This window comes from Rhinatrema bivittatum, chromosome 6, assembly GCF_901001135.1.
Source record: "Rhinatrema bivittatum chromosome 6, aRhiBiv1.1, whole genome shotgun sequence".
Lineage (NCBI taxonomy): Eukaryota > Metazoa > Chordata > Amphibia > Gymnophiona > Rhinatrematidae > Rhinatrema > Rhinatrema bivittatum.
The window spans coordinates 106053267-106073994 of record NC_042620.1 but is presented as its reverse complement, the minus strand read 5'-3'; the positions used below and the strand labels follow the sequence as shown (position 1 = coordinate 106073994).

The 20728-nt window shown below is 43.6% G+C and overlaps 1 protein-coding gene and 1 non-coding gene across 2 annotated transcripts in view; one reads left to right on the top strand and one right to left on the bottom strand.

The window, feature by feature from the left end:
- LOC115093639 (collagen alpha-1(XXVIII) chain-like) overlaps positions 1–20203 on the bottom strand; it is a 271500-nt gene extending 251297 nt beyond the window's left edge. The window contains exons 1-3 of the mRNA XM_029605681.1: positions 20145–20203; positions 18035–18208; positions 17749–17925 (exon numbers count right to left, since the gene is read on the bottom strand). The gene's annotated coding sequence lies outside the window, so the exon portion shown is untranslated. The remainder of the gene's footprint in view (positions 1–17748; positions 17926–18034; positions 18209–20144) is intronic.
- TRNAV-CAC lies at positions 3226–3298 on the top strand. The gene has a single exon. It is a non-coding gene; the product is annotated as a tRNA-Val (tRNA).
- Positions 20204–20728: the final 525 nt, after the last annotated feature.

The following is a 20728-nucleotide window of genomic DNA, read 5'->3' as shown; positions in this document are numbered from 1 at the left end:
GCGTTACTCTCTTCATTTCTCACTTAGACCGCCAGCCTTCCATCTCCCTCTGTCACCCCCCTCTCCAGCCCCCTTCATTTCCCCCTTTGATTTCACTCTCTCTCAAGCTCTTATTCCTCCCATCTTCACCCTCTCTGCTCATCCTCTCCCAGCCCTCTGACCTCTCTCACCGGCCCCAGTTCCTTCCCTGTCATTCACCTCTCCCGGCATGGCCAAGCCCCTTTATTGTCTCTCTGATCTCCCACCTACATTCCCATTCCCCCTTTTTACCTCCTCACTAGCCCATTTCCAATTCACCCCCTTCACAGCCCCCTCTCTTCTGTTTGGTATTTTGCAGAGTGCAGGAAGGATTGCCTTTCTATTTCTCATCCTCCAGTATTGCACTGCTTATAGAATCTGGCTTCACGTTTTGTCCGCATGTTTCTGTTTCTGATTTGTGGTCCCTTGCTCTGTATTAGGCGCGAGTCTGTCCATGTTCTGAATGTGAGATGGAGGGGTGGAATTCTGCTTGCGTGTCGTTCCTGTGTGGGGATCTGTAGCAATTCAGCTTGTTCTGTTTCCCAATAGGAGGTGCATTGGTATTTTAGGCCTGGTGTAATATTTGTAGAGCTGCCTTTTCGTAGCTAGGGTTTTGCTGTTTGAGTCTTGGAAGTTTATAGATTGTGAGGGTCTTTTTTCACAGTTTTATGTTACTTTACAAAGTGTCAGTGGAAGGGAGTGGATGTTGCTCTTCCTGAGGTGACATTACAATTTGAATATAAATTTTGTTGACTGATAAAGTTGTAATGGGGAAATGTTCTACCTGCTTTGCGGAGGGAATTTCTGTGGTTCTGATGTGTGTTACAGAACTGGAGGTGCAGGGTTTTACTGAGATTCTGTCCCACTCTGTGTAGACTCCAGACCTCACTCCCATCTAGAACCAATGGTTGAACGATGCTATCAAATAAAGACAATGATAGGTTTATTTGAGGGGGGGGGGGACTGAAACTGACTGGGGGGGTTCTTTGTGCTATCCCTCTGAAGATTTTTCATGTAAATCAGTGGAAGAAAATTTGGCTTTCACTGCAACCTCTGCAGCAACATTTTCTCTCTCGCTGAACACAGAAGATTGGAGAGAAAAACACTCACTGTTATCTGCACTCTGCAGCAGTGACACATCATCAAGCTCGTATGCCAGTTTCTTTAGCATAAAGCTGGCTCCTGCTGTTGTAGTAGTCCAGAAGAAATCCCTCTTCAGTTTCAGGGCAGGACCTCATTTTTGGTTTTTACCTGCCGGTGCCAGTGCAAAAGTGTGCAATTTTGGACACATTTAAAGTTACTTCATCTGCTCTGCCTTTTCCTCTCCCTCACATCATTGTATATATGTCACCGAGGATGTTAAGATTACAACAAGGATTTAACATTTTTCCGTGGTATTATAATGCCCACTGGCTAGTGCCCACTGCACACACTTTGCCTTCTGCCAGGCAAACAGTGAGTGTCATCCTGTCTGCTCTGTCTGCACTATTTCTCTGTCACAGACAGGCTTCACAATACAGTTATGCTGCACTTTCTGGCCTGCCTTCAGTGCTCGCTTATGCCCAGTACTACCTAGCTCCCACTGCCCACACTGTGCCCACTGGCAGTCATACAGAGAATAAATAACTAATCTGAAGTGTAGCTAAGGCTTCAATCACGAAAAAGGATAAACAGAACAGCAAGCGAAGCAACACAAATCTACAATGATGCAGAGATATTGTGATGCCATGCTGCCTCCATGGTTTGTTTTCCTGTCTTGTGTTAATGGGCTGCCACAGCAAAAATCCTTACCAAGAACTCGGAGAGAGCTCAGGGCTATGCTTTCACACAGACAATGTCTAGAGAAACAATGCAGAGCAAGGCTGTGACATGCTCATTCTTCGAGCTCAGCATCACTGTAACCTGCTCTGCGGAATTATAGGAGACTAGGAAAATGCTCCGCTGCGATACATCATAACTCTCATTGCTTGACGGTATGCCAATCCGTCCCTTCTCTGCAGCCTGCCCGCTCCACAGTGTATGAACCTTTCTCCATATATTTGCAACTGTTGCTATGCCTATGATTTCCATGGGTCTTTTGACTATAATTGCTTATAGAAATCATTCTGTTTGACAGAAATGAAACAAGTAGGATTCCTTTAGTTCACGGGTCCCCTTCAGCTCATTTTGGACCCTAAGAGTTTAGAGTCAGAGTTTAAAGCTTTTAAAAAAGCTCTAAAAGCATGGCTTTTCGAACAGGCTTATATTGACTATCTTGAAAAAAAGGACTCATTGGTTTAAAGAAACATTATTTTTATCTTTGTTTTATGTTCTTTTATTAATAATTGATTAACAATTTTATTTTTTATGATATTTTACTGTACCTTTTAGATATTTCAGTTTGATTTTATGATTTTGTAACATGTAAACCGTTGTGATGTATATTATGAACGATGGTATACAAGAATTTTTAATAAATAAAATAAATAAATAAAAAAGAAACAAGTTGGCTCCACTGATTTCATTTTTATATTTTGTTTTCAATGAATGCACTTCTCTAGCTGAGATGCTTGTTCAATTAGTCCTCCTTTAGGCATGCATCAAGGGTTCGACGGTTGCTCACAGATTAAAAGAACAAATCAGTTGGTTTCATAGTGTAGTGGGTATCACATCTGCTTTACATGCAGAAAGGCCTGGGTTCAATCCCCAGTGGAGCCATTTTTAACTTGCTGCAGAAACAGGCATGAGTCTGAGTGCAAGGATTACTTAGAGACCGAAAAAGCAAGTTGAAGACCAATGGGTTCCATATATGTGCAGTGAAAACCCCACCTGTCAGGTTTTCAGGATACCCACAATCTATATGCGTGGGATAGATTTACAGGCCCTTCCTTCTATGCTTGCTACTTGATCTCATGTGAATTCATAGCAGATATCGTCTTCCCCAGAAGAAGTGTGGGAATGGTTACTGGAGACGAAATATGGAAGCTTTAGGTAAACTCCTAAGCCAACATCTTGTGTGGTAAAAAGAATTCAGCAGTGACTCTAGTAAAACAAATTTTTCATGGTAGATGGGATGGCTCTTGGAAGATCTATTTTTTGCCAAGAGTAAAAAATGTTAGAATGTGAATGGTGGCTGAGGCGATTATCCCATGAATTATTCAAACAGTATTCTAAAATAACTGGATAGGTGTTTGAAAGTGTAATAAGGAAGCCATCAGACAAAGAAATGGTTCCATGGTGTAGAGGTTATCACATTTGTTTCACACACAGAAAGTCTTGGGTTCAAGTCCCAATGGAGCCACTTTATGTTTCTAGCAGTGGATGAGCATTTTATAGATGTTCAGCCATCAGCTGTATTGGTGTCAGTGAATGCTTGCATTGTTATGGGACCTTGTTAGGAACAGCTTGGGAGCAATCCTACAAAGATCTTGCAAGCACAGCTATCCAGGAGGGTTGAGTGTAATAGAAGACATTGACAATTATTGTCTTGCACTAGTCCTTTTGTCCCTGAGGTGGTCATCCCCTGTGATGGACTGCAACAGTATATCCTTGGCAGTATGGACTGGAATGACAGGGCAGAATGAATGCAAAAGTTGGTCATTTCTTTGCAGTTACTCTCTGAGAGAAAATTAGCATTTGTTGAAAGACCTCAGGTGCTAGTGGAGTATCCTCAAAACATCTTGCTTCATTTTTTTCCTTGTAGTTCTATTTTCAAGCCCTCATTCTCTACTAGCTGCAGGGGTTGGCTATCAAGGGCATTTATTTCAGAACTGCCCCTTTTTCTAACTTTGACTGCTGCTTCTCTCCTGTCCTGGGGCATTGCTATTGAAACCTGTTCCATTTCTTCCATCGTAGCTTTTCACTTCTCATGCTTGCCTCTTACCTGAATGATGGAAAGGGTTGAGGGCATGGGATCAGATTGGGAAACACTTTTCCTCTTTTCTGCCACTTCCAAACTCCCCAGATGCTAGTCCTAAGGGCTGCTGCTTCTGTGGCTTATAAAGCATGCCAGTGTTAGTTAAATGCCCCATTTGTTTGCCAGGACCTGTGTCTTTGCCATGTGCTTGCATTTTGCAAAGCGTGGGCCTTCCCTTATTTAGAAATGTCTCCAGATCTTCCAAGTCCACTCTGATCCCTTCTCTACATACTTAGCAGAGGATGCTGCCACTGGAGCTGATATAGTGGGTGGACTCTGAGGAACATTGCCAAGGGCATCAGATGTGCTCTCTAACTGTGCTGCCTGCTCTTCAGCCACTTCCTAATTTTGTCCTGCCTTCCCCATCAAAGAACTGGATAAGGTGGCTAACACACTACTATAAAGGCCTCCCAAATTTTTCCCATCTGGTACACTATCAATAGCTTCTATTTCAGGGGAAAAAAGTAATGACTCTTCATCTGAATAAAAAAGCACTAGGAGTCGAGTGGAATCATTTAGACTAACTGTTTTATTAAAGCATGAGCTTTCGAGGACACAGTCCACACCATCAGATGCATGAAATGATGTACAGTTGATGTGTTCAATATATATACTGAACAGTGAGAAGACATGGGAAAAGGCAGGAAACGGTGTGGAGAGAGTGTGAATAGGATTGTAGTTTAGCCTACTGACAACTGAGGTAAGTGTGAATAGACAGAACGATCAGACAACAGTTCAGTTTATGCATATTTGTAGTGAGGCATGAATCCATTGCTTCTGTTCAGCCCTTGGGTGATGGTATTTAGATTTTTAATGAGTTCCAATTCAGCAGTTTCAGGCTGGAGTGCTCCTTTGAAGTTTTCATGTAGGAGTATGGCAACCTTAAGGTCAGATAGAGAATGTCAAGGAAGGTTGAATGTTGTCATTTCTAACCTCAGGTTTAAATCCTTTTCCCTTGTCCTTATAGATTGTCCCGTTTGTCCTATGTAGACAGAAGCGGGACTTTGCTGGCAGGTGTTGGCATATATTAGATTGGAAGAAAAGCAGGAGAATGTGTCCCGCATGTTGCTGATGATGTTGTGTCCAGTGATGGCATTGTCTGGGATAATATGTGGAAAGTGTTGGCATCTCCTTTTCTGGCAAGGTCTGGCTCCTGGGTTGGTGTCCTTGCACTATTTGCAGCGGCTGATGAGTATCTTTTGAGGTTGAGGGGCTGCTACACCAGACTAGCACGGCTATCCCTCTGAAGATTTTTCATGTAAATCAGTGGAGGAAAATTTGGCTTTCACTGCAACCTCTGCAGCAACATTTTCTCTCTCGCTGAACACAGAAGATTGGAGAGAAAAACACTCACTGTTATCTGCACTCTGCAGCAGTGACACATCATCAAGCTCGTATGCCAGTTTCTTTAGCGTAAAGCTGGCTCCTGCTGTTGTAGAAGTCCAGAAGAAATCCCTCTTCAGTTTCAGGGCAGGACCTCATTTTTAGGGATGTGAATCGTTTTTCAACGATTAAAATTATTGTCCGATAATTTTAATATCGTCTTAAATCATTATAGAACACAATACAATAGAAATTCTAACGATTTATCGTTAAAAATCGTTAAATCGTGTTAGTGCGCACTAAGAGAAAATGATACAAATTGACACTTTCCAGGTCAGTAAAGGTCAGTTAGGAATGAATATGTATTCCTATTGGCTGGCTGCCCTCTTATCTATTGATGTTACCAAGGTTCCCACTGAGGTGATGGTTGGGGGGATGGGAAATGGAAATGGAAACTCAGGAACACTAACAGAAAATGATACAAATTATTGACACTTTCCAGGTCAGTAAAGGTCAGTTAGGAATGAATATGTATTCCTATTGGCTGGCTGCCCTCTTATCTATTGATGTTACCAAGGTTCCAACTGAGGTGATGGTTGGGGGGATGGGAAATGGAAACTGTTGGTAGTTGACAAAAAAAGTAATGTGATCAGTCATTATGACTAGAACTTGTGCCCTATTCCTGATACCAGGGGGTGTTGTGATCTTCCTGCACTCAGTGCCCTATCCCTGATACCAGGGGTGTTGTGATCTTCCTGCACACAGTGCCCTATCCCTGATACCAGGGGTGTTGTGATCTTCCTGCACACAGTGCCCTAACCCTGACACCAGGGGTGTTGTGATCTTCCTGCACACAGTGCCCTATCCCTATTAATACCAAGAGTGTTGTGATCTTCCTGCACACAGTGCCCTAACCCTGATACCAGGGGTGTTGTGATCTTCCTGCACACAGTGCCCTACCCTGATACCAGGGGTGTTGTGATCTTCCTGCACACAGTGCCCTAACCCTGATACCAGGGGTGTTGTGATCTTCCTGCACACAGTGCCCTAACCCTGACATCAGGGGTGTTGTGATCTTCCTGCACACAGTGCCCTATCCCTATTAATACCAAGAGTGTTGTGATCTTCCTGCACACCGTGCCCTAACCCTGATACCAGGGGTGTTGTGATCTTCCTGCACACAGTGCCCTAACCCTGACACCATGGGTGTTGTGATCTTCCTGCACACAGTGCCCTATCCCTATTAATACCAGGAGTGTTGTGATCTTCCTGCACACAGTGCCCTAACCCTGATACCAGGGGTGTTGTGATCTTCCTGCATGCAGTGCCCTATCCCGCCTGCATTACTAGTGAGAGGCTGGCTTCACAGACAGGGGGGAGCTGCCTGACCCTCAGTCCAGACTTCCCCCATGTCCCAGCCAGTGAATGGTGTGTGGGTGAGGGGGGGGGGGGGAGGATGGTGAAGTCTGAGACAGCTCCCTCCCTGCATTACTGATGAGAGGCTGGCTTCACAGACAGGGGGGAGCTTCCTGACCCTCACTCCTCCCCTCCCCCATGTCCCAGCCAGTGAATGGTGTGTGGGTGAGGGGGGGGGGGGAGGATGGTGAGGCTGAAACAGCTCCTTCCCTGCATTACTAGTGAGAGGCTGGCTTCACAGACAGGGGGGAGCTGCCTGACCCTCAATCCTCCCCTCCCCCATGTCCCAGCCAGTGAATGGTGTGTGGGTGAGGGGGGGGGGGAGGATGGTGAAGGCTGAGACAGCTCCCTCCCTGCATTACTAGTGAGAGGCTGGCTTCACAGACGGGGGGAGCTGCCTGACCCTCACTCCTCCGGGGTGTTGTGATCTTCTGCACACAGTGCCCTATCCCTGATACCAGGGGTGTTGTGATCTTCCTGCATGCAGTGCCCTATCTCTATTAATACCAGGAGTGTTGTGATCTTCCTGCACACAGTGCCCTATCCCTAATACCAGGGGTGTTATGATATTCCTGCACACAGTGCCCTATTCCTGATACCGGGATGTGTGCAAGAAGATCACAACACCCCCGGCAACCGGGATAGGGCACTGCATGCAGGAAGATCACAACACCCCCGGTATCAGGAATAGGGCACTGTGTACAGGAAGATCACAACACTCCTGGTATCAAGGATAGGGCACTGTGTGCAGGAAGATCACAACACCCCTGGTATCAAGGATAGGGCACTGTGTGCAGGAAGATCACAACACCCCTGGTATCAGGGATAGGGCACTGTGTGCAGGAAGATCACAACACCCCGGAGGAGTGAGGGTCAGGCAGCTCCCCCCTGTCTGTGAAGCCAGCCTCTCACTAGTAATGCAGGGAGGGTGCTGTCTCAGCCTCACCATCCTCCCCCCCCCTCACCCACACACCATTCACTGGCTGGGACATGGGGGAGGGGAGGAGTAAGGGTCAGGCAGCTCCCCCCTGTCTGTGAAGCCAGCCTCTCACTAGTAATGCAGGGAGGGAGCTGTCTCACCCTTCACCATCCTCCTCCCCCCTCCCCTCACCCACACACCATTCACTTGCTGGGACTTGGGGGAAGGGAGGAGTGAAATACAGGCAGCTCCCCCCTATCTGTGAAGCCAGCCTCTCACTAATAATGCAGGGAGGGAGCTGTCTCCGCCTTCACCATCCTCCCACCCCCCACTCACCCACACACCATTCACTGGCTGGGACATTGGGGGAAGGGAGGAGTGAGGGACAGGCAGCTCCCCCCTGTCTGTGAAGCCAGCCTCTCACTAATAATGCAGGAAGGGAGCTGTCTCCGCCTTCACCATCCTCCCACCCCCCCACTCACCCACACACCATTCACTGGCTGGGACATGGGGGAGGGGAGGAGTGAGGGTCAGGAAGCTCCCCCCTGTCTGTGAAGCCAGCCTCTCACTAGTAATGCAGGGAAGGAGCTGTTTCAGCCTCACCATCCTCCCCCCCCCCTCACCCACACACCATTCACTGGCTGGGACATGGGGGAGGGGAGGAGTGAGGGTCAGGAAGCTCCCCCCTGTCTGTGAAGCCAGCTTCTCACTAGTAATGCAGGCGGGAGAAGGCACTGCATGCAGGAAGATCACAACACCCCTGGTGTCAGGGTTAGGGCACTGTGTGCAGGAAGATCACAACACTCCTGGTATTTATATTGATAGGGCACTGTGTGCAGGAAGATCACAACAATCCTGGTATTAATAGGGATAGGGCACTGTGTGCAGGAAGATCACAACACTCCTGGTATTAATAGGGATAGGGCACTGTGTGCAGGAAGATCACAACACCCCTGGTATCAGGGTTAGGGCACAGTGTGCAGGAAGTGCGCACTAACTGCTGTTAGTGCGCACTAATCGGAAAAAACGATTTTTTAACGATTTTTTAACGAAACAATCGTGCCAAACAGGATTTTCTTCTCCTGCCAGATGATTTCAATCGTTAAGACGATAGGAGACACGATTCACATCCCTAGTAGTAACAGCAGAAGGATCTTCATCTGGCCTGCAGTGGAGGCAATGGCAGTGCATTAATAGATGGCAAACTCAAACGCTAATGTCCCAGAGGTTTAAAGTAGTGTATAAATGTGAATTCACAACATATTATTAAATACTTTTGATGAAAGACCTCATACAAGGCATACATTAATCAATGCTAATTAGCACCAAAGTATACCAACAGTATAATCATGGGTCTGTGATATACCGATCAACTTTGGATATGAGCTTGGCTTTGGATATGACCTCACGACCATGTTCTTGGCGTTCCTCGACTCCATTAAGTTAAGTGCTACTATGCATAATGAAACACGGGTCTAAAATGGGCCACACATTCACTTGAGCATAAAAAATGAAAAAATGTTGATCGGTATATCACAGACCCATGATTATACTGTTGGTATACTTTGGTGCTAATTAGCATTGATTAATGTATGCCTTGTATGAGGTCTTTCATCAAAAGTATTTAATAATATGTTGTGAATTCACATTTATACACTACTTTAAACCTCTGGGACATTAGCGTTTGAGTTTGCCATTTAGTTGAGCCGCTATCCCCGCCCTATATAGAGTGCTATAAGAGTTTAGTATTCTAGTGCATTAATAGAAACATGATGGCAGAAAAAGACAATATGGCCATTCTAGTCTACCTATCCATCTAATTTATCTAGTCCTTACAATTCCCAACACTCCTTCAGAGATCCCCCTGTATTTATCTCATGCTTTCTTTAACTCAGATATCATTTTTGCCTCCACCACCAACTCCTGGGAGATCATTCCATGCATCTACTACCCTCTCAATAAAGAAATATTTCCTAAGATTACTCCTGAATCTACCCCCTTTCACCCTCATCCCATGACCCCTTGTTCTAGAGCTCATTTCTATTGCAAGAGGCAAGATTCCTGTGCATGGAAACCTTTGAGATATTTAAATCTCTATTATGACTCCCCTATCTCACTTTCCTCTAGAAATAAGAACATAGGAATGTAAGAAATTGCCATACTGGGTCAGAACAAGAGTCCATCAAGCCTAGCATCCTGTTTACAACTGTGCCAATCCAGGTTACAAATGCCTGGCAAGAACCCAAAACATTAAGTAGATCCCATACTACTAATGCCAGTAATAGCAGTGGCTATTCCCTAAGTCAACTCAATTAATAGCAGTTAATAGACTTCTCCAAGAATTTATCCAAACCTTTTTTAAACCTAGCTACATTAACTGCCCTAACCACATCCTCTGGCAACAAATTCCAGAACTTAATTGTGTGTTGAGTGAAAAAGAATTTTCTACAATTAGTTTTAAATGTGCTACTTGCTAACTTCATGGAGTACTGCATAATCCTTTTATTATCCAAAAGAATAAATAACCATTTCACATTTACCCATTCTAGACTTCTCATGATTTTATAGACCTCTATCATATCCCTCCCTCAGCCGTCTCTTTTCCAATTAGAACAGCCCTAACCTCTTTAGCGTTTCCTCATAGGGGAGCCATTCCATCCCCTTTATCATTTTGGTTGCCCTTCTCTGTACCTGTTACGATCATGGACCCTTGGGCCGGCTAGAAGGTGGTGATGCAGCACTGGAGGAATTCCAACAGTGGAGTTGTAGCCGGGAGGTGGACTTGAAGCAGAGATCCGAGAGAGTCTTCTCCACTGGAAGCCCCCGGTCCCCCCAGGAGGAGCCCCTGAGGACCCGAGCTGCTTGGACTTAGGCGTAAGGAAGAATTCGGAGCCGGCAGACCAACAGGAACTTCACCACTGGAAGCCCGCTGTCCTTCCGGGAGGAGCCCATGAGGACCCGAGCCACTTGGACTTAGGAGCGGTCTCCAGAGGACAAAGGTCAAGAAGAAATCCAAATCACGGTGGACTGTAGAGTTGCCAGAAGTAGAAACAGCCCAAGGGTCTGGGCAGGTGGTGGACAGCAGGAGCCAAGGACAAGACGAGATCAGGAACCAGGAAGACGATCAGAGTCAAAGCCAGGGGACAAGCCAAGGTCAGGAGCCAGGAAGACGCAGGAACAAGGTGAAGACAGCAACTAGCCAACCTCAACAGAGGGAACCTCATTGCAAGGCAAGGGAGAAGACAGCCAAGCAGGTTTAAATACCGGCAGTGTCTGACGTCATCTAGGAGGTGGAGCTGTCCTTTCCTGCTCTGGTCCCTTTAAATTACTAAGCCTCTGCGTGCGCGGGGCCAGGTGCCGAGCGTCAGCAGCGTCTCAAGGAGGAAAGCCATGAGAAGGGCATAGTGAGGCCCGATCGGAGCGCCGCGGTCCTCGGAGCAGCCTGGGGGTAAGTGAAGGGGCCGACTGTGGATCTCCGTGGGCTAGGACTGCAACAGTACCTTGTCCAGTGCAACTATATCTTTTTTGAGATGTGGCGACCAGAATTGTACACAGTACTCAAGGTGCAGTCTCACCATGGAGCGATACAGAGGCAGTAAGATATTTTTCGTTTTCTTCACCATTCCCTTCCTAATAATTCCTAACATTGTTTGCTTTTTTGACTGCTGCCGCACACTGAGCTGACAATTTCAATGTATTATCCTCTATGCCGTGTAGATCTTTTTCTTGGGTGGTAGCTCCTAATATGAAACCTAATATTGTGTAACTACAGCATGGGTTATTTTTCCCTTTATGCATCACTTTGCATTTGTCTACATTAAATTTCACCTGCCATTTGGATGCCTAGTCTTCCAGTCTTGCAAGGTTCTCCTGCAATTTATCACAATCCACTTGTGATTTAACTACTCTGAATTATTTTGTATCATCTTCAAATTTGATTACCTCCCTCCTTGTATTCCTTTGCAGACCATTTATAATATATTGAAAAGGACCAGTCCAAGTACAGATTCCTGAGGCACTTCACTGTTTACCCTTTTCCACTGAGAAAATTGACCATTTAATCCTACTCTCTGTTTCCTTTTAACCAGTTTGTAATCCACGAAAGGACATTGCCTCCTATCCTTGACTTTTTAGTGTTCTTAGAAGCCTCTCATGAGGGACTTTGTCAAATGCCTTCTGAAAATCCAACACTACATCTACTGGTTCATCTTTATCCATCTTTTTATTAACCCCTTCAAAAAATGAAGCAGATTTGTGAGGCAAGACTTCCCTTGGGTAAATCCATGCTGACTGTGTTGCATTAAACCATGTCTTTCTATATGCTCAATGATTTTGATCTTTAGAATAGTTTCCACTATTTTTCCTGGCACTGAAGTCAGGCTCACCAGTCTATAGTTGCCCAGATCACCCCTGGGAGCCCTTTTTAAATATTGGGGTTACATTAGCGCCTATCAGTCTTCAGGTACAATGGATGATTTTAGTGATAGGTTACATATTTAACTAATAGATCTGAAATTTCATTTTTTAGTTCCATCAGAACCTTTCAGTGTATGCCATCTGGTCCAGGTGATTTGGTATTCTTTAGTTTGTCAATCTGGCCTACTATATCTTCCAGGCTCACAGTGATTTGGCTCAGTTCATCTGACTCATCACCCTTGAAAACCATCTCCAGAAACGGCATCTCCTCAACATCCTCATTAGTAAAAACAGAAGCAAAGAATTCATTTAGTCTTTCTGCAATGGCCTTATCTTCCCTAATAGCCCCTTTAACCCTTTGGTCACCTAATGTTCCAACCGACACCCTTGCAGATTTCCTGCTTCGAATATATTTTAAAACGTTTTTTTATGAGTTTTTGCCTGTATGGCCAACTTAATTTCAAATTCTCTCTTAGCCTGTCTTTTACACTTGACAATACTTATGCTTTTTCCTATTTTCTTCAGATGGATTCTTCTTCCAATTTTTGAAGGATCTTTTTTTGGCTAAAATAGCCTCTTTTACCTCACCTTTTAACCATGTCTGTAATCGTTTTGCCCTCCTTCCACCTTTCTTAATGCATGGAATATATCTGGACTGCACTTCTGAGATGGTATTTTTCAACAAAGTTCAAGCCTGTTGTACGTTTTAATCTTTGCAGCTGCACCTTTCAGTTTTTTTTCTATTTTCCTTTTGAAAATTTAGTGTTAGAGCTGTAGATTTACATATGATCCCCCTTCCAGTCATTAGATCAAATTTGATCATGTTATGATCACTATTGCCAAGAGATCCCATTACTGTTACGTTTCTCACCAAGTTCTACATTCCACTAAGAATTAGATTTAAAATAGTTCCCAATTCTTATCGATTCCTGAACCAATTGCTCCATGAAACAGTTGCTTTTTCCATCCAGGAACTTTATCTTTAGCATGTCTTGATGTTACATTTACCCAGTCAATACTGGAGTAATTGAAATCTCCCATTATTACTACACTGCTAAATTGGTTATCTTCCCTGATTTCTCTTAACATTTCATGGTCTGTATCATCATTTTGGCCAGGTGGACAGTAGTATACGCCTATCACTATACTCTTACCAACACACATGGAGATTCTACCCATATAAATTCTACTGTGCATTTGTTCTCTTGTATGATCTTTATCCTGTTTGACTCTTTGCCCTCTGGACATAAAGCACCACACCCCCACCAAGTTGATCCTCTCTATCATTGTGAATTAATTTATACCCTGCTATAGCATTGTTCCATTGGTTATCCTCCTTCCACCAGCTCTCTGAGATGCCAATTATGTCTATCTCATCATTCACTGCTATACACCCTAACTCTCCCATCTTGCTACTTAGACTTCTGGCATTGGCATACAGACACTTCAAAGTGTGTTTTTTGTTTTTATTAATAACCTGCTTTTTAGTTGATAGGGATAATTTGGAATACTTTAGCTCAGGAGATTCTTTACTTATAAGCATATGGACTACTTTTGCTTTTATTGGAATCTCTCTGTTGGGATGCCCTAACTCTCCTGTTTCATTAGTATCCTTCGAAGACATCTTCCTCCGAACCATGCACTGTTGAGTGATTGCTGGCTTTCCCCATTGTTCCAGTTTAAAAGCTGCTCTATCTCCTTGTTAAAAGTTAGAGCCAGCAGCCTAGTTCCATTCTGATTAAGGTGGAGCCCATCCTTTTGGAAAAGTCTCCCCCTTCCCCAAAAGGTTGTCCAGTTCCTTACAAAACTGAATCCCTCTTCATTGCACCATTGTCTCATCCATGCATTGAGACTCTGGAGCTCTGCCTGCCTCTGGGGACCTGCACATGTAGCAGGGAGCATTTCAGAGAATGCCATCCTGGAGGTTCTGGATTTCAGTTTTCTACCTAAAATCCTAAATTTGGCTTCCAGAACCTCCCTCCCATATGTACCATGACAGCCGGGCTCCTCCCCAGCACTATCTAAAATCCTATCTAGGTCACACGTAAAGTCCACCTCCTTCACACCAGGCAGCACTAGGCGATCCTCACGTCCAACAGCCACTCAGCTATCTACATTTCTAATAATTGTATCACCAACTATAACAGTCGACCTAAGCCTTCCCTCCTGGGCAGTAGCCCTGGGAGACACATCCTCGATGCGAGAGGGTATACATGTTCAGATCTTCAGGTCTATCCCCATATGCTTTTGAACCAAGATCACTGCTCATTTAAAAGCTGCCATCTGCACTGACTGCATCCTGTTTATATCCTTTTTAAGGTACAGCCTCCAGATTTGTATACAGTATTCCAAGTGAGGTCTCAACAGGGACCTAAACAGGGGCAATATTACCTCCCTTTTTCTGTTGGTATGCCTCTTCCTATGTAGCCAAGCATTTTTCTGGCTTTTGCTGTCACTTTATCCACCTATTTGGCCATCTTAAGTTCATCAGATATAATCACCCCCAGATCCCACTTCCCTTTTGTGCTTAAAAGAATTTTGCCTCCAATACTGTACCTCTCTCTTGGGTTTATGCATTAATCTGTCTTTTTTAGCATTAAATCTTAGCTGCCAGTCTCTAGACAATTCCTTGAGCTTCGTTAAAATCCTCCTCATGTTTTCCACACTTTCCTGGCTGTTTACCCTATTGCAGATTTTGGTATCATTGGCAAAAAGACAACCTTTGCTGACAATCCTTCCACTATGTCGCTCACGAAAATATTGAAAAGAACAGCCATTCTAACAACTCAGATACTTGAAGTTGGATGTACAAGTGACAGCTTGTCTCAGAGGCATGAGCTGGTGCAAGGCCACCACTTCTTGGCTGCATTATGCATTGCTAGTATTAGTGCTTCTTGTGCAAGTGAACCCATTGTGCTGAACAAAGGCTGTAGCCCAGCCTTAAAGAGTTTTCAGCCACTGTGGAGAAAGCAGTATAGGCCATGGAGAGGAAAGCCCTGCCAGTGAAAGCCAAGTAAGGATAGTGGTTCCTGGAGCTCCCAATCATGCCACCATATCTTTAGAGCTGAGAGGAGAGGGGGCATGGTCATCATCCCCTAAGGATGCAGGCTCTGGAGAAGCAGTGTCCAGAAATCCTCATTATAACCCAGATACCATGTCTGAGTGACTCTCTCTGGATTAGGATTTCCAGAGGGTGGGGGGAGGGGGTTGTTTCCTCATACCACAAAACTGGCATGTTGCAAGAGAAGAGAGAGTGGAAGGAAAGAAAGGGAAGGAAGTAGAGAGGAAGCAAGAGTGCAGAGAGGATTGTGAGTGAGGGAGTGAAACACACACACACACACACACCATCCATTTATTTATTTATTTATTTGGTGAGTTTTATATACCGTCATTCGGAGACGTCAAAATAACGCCATCATAACGGTTTACAAATCCACCCTCCCTGCCCCCCCGCCTCCCTAGGTGGATAGATATTGGGGAAGAAGGGGAGGCAGGAGCAAGGTTGTTGCTGTTGTGGCAGGATTGCCAACTTTGGAGAAATTTAGAAATATTATTATTGACATTGTCTGCTACAGCACTAGGAACCCTATCCCCTGCCTTCCTGCTTCCCCAGCGTTTCAAATCACCAAAAGGACCAGTCACGCTCTGTCACCCTCCCCGCAAACAACTATGAGGGACTTTCTCCCTCTTTCCCTTTCCCCGGCTCAGAAAACTCTGAGGAGGACCTCCCTTACCTTCTTAGTGATTTGAAGTATCCTATGTGGCCTTTCTCTTGAAAAACTTGGGGAGCTGTGGTCTAAGTAAATGGAAACCCAGTTACAGCTTGTATTTGAAATACTGGGCTGTTGCAACAGTTGGACAGCAAAGGCCAAGTAAGGAAAATATTCCACACTTGCCCTTCTTTTGCTCAGTTTGATGCTCAGTGATAGACGGAGCCAACTCCAGCCAGGGCTAGGAGTAGCAGTCCAGCATAGGCTTCCTTCTGAAGGCTGTTTTAACAGCTGGCATCCTCAGAAACCAGCCTTCCCAGTGACATATGAGACTGATTGGGGGGGTTAACATTACAGCAGCTAGCAGAAGGAGAGACGCGATTGCTCTCTTTACAGTATACCTTCCAGTAATACTCGGAATTTCCCTTAGGATCAGATTTGTTCTGGCTCTTACGGCAGCTGGGCTGCTGGACCCCTCTAATTGTAGATTGTAATATACGGTGTATAATTAACAACATGGTACATTTTAACTGTAATCAAGATCATCTTGAATAAAATGACAAAAATATCTAGATTACTAACATCAGGGTACCTTTGAACTTGGGCAGTCTGATGTTTCAAAGCTCCTTTCCTTTGATGAGTGCTACTGATAGTGCTCATGAAGTTTTTATCCCATTGACTTCATGACATTTATATGACAAAATGATTAAAAAAAAATACTGTAATTTCTGCATTCAGCTAAGCTGGAATAGTATTTATGTTCTTCCTCTGCTCCTGATGGATCCCAAATTCAGTGTTTCAATTTTATAATTGGGCTGCACTGTAATAAGGACGACTGCAGCTCTTCTAGTCCCTTGAAGCTACTCTTCGTCTTCGGCTGCTGCATTTACACTTTACCGTTCTTTGGATACATTGAGGTGTTGCTGGCACACACAGCAGTATCGCAGTTTACAGCACTTTTAACCGATACAGGCAAGCGGTGCTGAGGTCTAGGAATCTTTCATAAAAAGTCAAAATTCTTGGCTCCATCATAAGCCAAAGAGTTCCATTGATGTATTCTTTGTTCTAATACCCAGCTGAATTATATACAACCTTTTCTCCAGTACTTCTGCTTTACTACACAGGCCAATTAAAAATTTAAATAAAAATAAAAATGAATTAGACTGTAAGAGCAATTACAATTTTCTTTTATTTGATGTTTCAGCTCAGTATTGTATTTTTAACATAGCACTTCATTCTTTAATGCTGTAAAAATGTCTTCTAGTTACAAGTTTTAGACACTGCCCTGGAACATGTGGCATTATACCACCAGACGCCTGCAATAAGCTAGAGAGTAGTCAGGACGAAAGAGGGGGCCACCTCCGTCAGCATTAACAAAGGTTAGCAGCCACAATTCCTCCCTGACTCTATTGGACAACGAACGGCAAAGAAATAACTTTAAGCCTATGTCGGCATTCTCTGCTTGTTATCCTTCATTCTCTGTTATTAGAACTTTTGGTAATATTAGAATGATAAAAGTTATCAGAAATCACAGCTGGATTACTCTGATAAATTCTGTTGTATAATATTATAATCATATTTAAATAATTCCAATGCTACTATTATTGGTTTAACTGTTCTTCATATAATCATGCGTTAATTGTAAAGCCTGTTGCTAAATTTTGTGTTCTCTGTAAACCGATGAGATGTTCCCAACGTTCGTCGGTATATAAAAGCCATTAAATAATAAATAAATGATTCTTAACGAATGGCAAAAATACAGATCCATATCTAACAATCATTACAAGAAGCCTTGCTCCACATGTTTCCTCTAAGTCCTTGATAGTTTAAATTATTATTACTTTGATCAGATGCAAAGGTTGAATAACACATGGGATCAGCAGAAATTGTGGAACTCGACGTTGTTGCCAAATGCATTCATAGAGCTGACTGATTTTTGACGAGCACAGAAATAATTTAATACAATCTCTTTCGAAAAACTTCACCGGTTTCATAACTTTCAAAGCACTTATTTTGTAACATACAAGGTTGAAAGATGAAGTGCTGCTTACCTCTCTGCTTTTGTTGGCAGTGCAAGGAGGGAGGTGCGGACCGCGCGGAGGATGGGACAGTTAGTTGCCTGGAGCTGCCTTTCCCGTGTCACAGAAGAGCCTCCTGCGCTGGATTCTGCCCTCTGGAACTGCCCAAGCAGGCTTTAGAAATGGGGGCGGGGCAGGTCCCGCGAGCTGCTGGGGAAGCAACAGGATCACTCATGAAATAGGAGACTCTGCAAAAGGAAGCAAACGGGGACGAGGGGAGCAGTTTTTGGATGAAATCAGAAGAACCAAAGGATCCTACCTTCCAGCATATGCCCGGGTGTGCATCCCTGAGCCGTGCATCTGAAATGATCCCCCACCTCTGTCAGAGTCCTCATGTTGCTCCTTGAGTTGTCCGGAAACGTTACTTTCAAAAATCACAAGTATGCGCATAATGTTTTCGCTGCCCCCGACTAGTCTTCCTCAGAATGCCTCTCTACAATTTGTATAAAAATATGTGAAGAATCGCTTCTATGCTTACTTTTACATGTACAACCCCTCAGGCAATTTTTCTAAGCCTATTTACATGCATAAGACTGTGTTTTAGGCACCTAAATCCTTTAGAAAATTCAGCCCTGAACGTGCAGCGTGTAACTGTTCTCCCAACACAGGTCAATTAATTTGCTTATGGCTTTAATCTTGTACAGTGTTATCCACCTAGTTCTGTATGTTAATATCGGATGAAAATTTAGAAACTTTGATTTAGTGCTAGAAGCTTCATTGCATTGTTGCAAATACAACAGGTCTTTTGAAAGTAGTTTGATGGTCTCTTGACTGTATTAAAATACATCCTATGTATTCAAATACTGAATGATCTGTGTTAACCTCTTTCCCAATAACATGAAATATACTGACTTGCTTGATATTACCAAGTTGTTTAGTCTGGTGGACAGCAGTAATACAAAATAGATTTTATCCAACTGAATTGTGGTGAAGTACTTTATGCTCAAAAATATGACATACCAGAAAGTGTCCCTCTGAGACCTTTCCTCACCTTATTTGATGGTAAGGGAAGACTCCAGCCAGGGCAAATAAAGAGCAATCATACTCACTGGGCATTCTGTACCTATAGTCTTATTCTTGCTTAAAAGTAGATAGCAAGTTCCATGACCTCAAGAACAGTGCACAGCAACAGCATTCAGCTAACTAGTGTTTGGAAATCATTCATTTTAGAAGAATTAGTGAAGCATTCAGAGTTTTTTTTTCCCCCTAAAATTTCTGCTTCTTCTGTGTTGTATGCACATTGCAAAGGCCCTTTCATCCTGCCAGATGTGCTCTCTTGTGGTGACTTTTGCCCATGTTTATCTGTGTAAGAATCAGTGCCACCCTAGGCAGTGACATCTTCTCTTTCTGTTGTTCTCTCTAACACTAGTTCTACAGCAAAATGTATAGTTCAAATACAAAGATTTTTAATATTACAACATACCTTTACTCTTCCTTTTTGCCTTAGAAAAGAAAAAAGAAAATAATAGGGCAGATAGATGCCTTTATAGGAGCTGATTGTTGGCCTGAAAAGATCATTTTAAAACTTTTGGTACCTCCCATTCCATTATTGGGCGTACATATGGTGCAGACCGTGCCCTGCAGCTCTATGTGATTATTTTCTGCATAAACTCCTACATTTCCCATAGTAAACTGTGCTTTCCGACATCACTGCATTGCTGCACAAAATGGATGCTCCTGGCTGCAGTAGAAAGCATTCTTCAAAGTAAGTTAGCTCATAGTTTGCTGGAGGTCAGAGCTTATCAATCAACCAAGGGAACACTTTCACCTGGCTAGAGCAGTTAGTTGCCTGAATTTTGAACCCTTGTTGTCTCCTTTAATTGGTGCATCTGCGTACTTTAATTACTGTGAGGAAAATACACCTGTGAGGGATGTGCTGTGAGTATAGCATATGAAACGCAGTAAACTTGAAGAAACTGAAAACAGTAATTAAAAACCTAGACTGTAACTGACCCAACATATTTATATATATATATGCCATCTGACATCAGAGTTAAAACTAGTAAAACCTGGCAGCTACCTCTAAAACAGAATTTCAAAATTAGGCCTAAGCCTGACAAAATCTGGGCATGAATGTCTTTCTTCAAATTAAGTTGTGCTACTTTAAACTGGCGTCTTCTACTTCACAGAAGGATACTTCACCAAGTCACACAACAGCTGATTCAACCAAAATGCCATATTTTGTGCGCTTTTTAAAAAAAAACATTTGAATTTATAGAAATAAAGGTTAACAAGTTGAAGAAGATGCTTCTAACCTGAGCTAATTTAATGTATTTCTAATTAGCTCTTGAGGGCTGCACTGCTCAAAAGTTAGTCAGAAATGTATTGTTAGTCCAATATAAAGGTATCACCTACAACTAATTTGTTACCTTTATTCACCAACATCTGGAATTGGGTGGAGGAAGTCAACTTAGCATGCTTAACACCCTGAAGCAAAGGCATGAAGACAAAAGTGCAGTCCCACATTAGAATCATCGCACTGTCTCATATACTTACACTTCCTAATCCATAGAATTTTATGGAGAAAAGGAAATAGAAATCCTTAAAGCAAATAAAATAAACTTAATGATGGAAACAGTATTTTAATATTCAAACTGAACTTACAGATAATGTTCAACATTGGTTTGTGAAGGCTTGCATAAATGTACAAATTTACAACCTCTCACAAATATAGTCATCTTCACTGCCATTTACCTTGATCTCATTCTCTTATACCAGCACTATACATGAAAGTGAACCATTCCCTTTGCTATCAACACTATAGCCCAGATTTTAAAAGGGCTACACGCATAAGTTTCGAGGGTTAATTGCGTGGCTGGGCCCTGCGCACACCATGTGCATTTTTGGAAGGGTCCGGCCACGCACATATCCCCCGTTATGCGCCGAAGTGCCGGGCCTCTAGAAAGGGACGGGCCAGGGGATTGGTCTGGGTGGGGAGGGGCAGGGCAGAGGG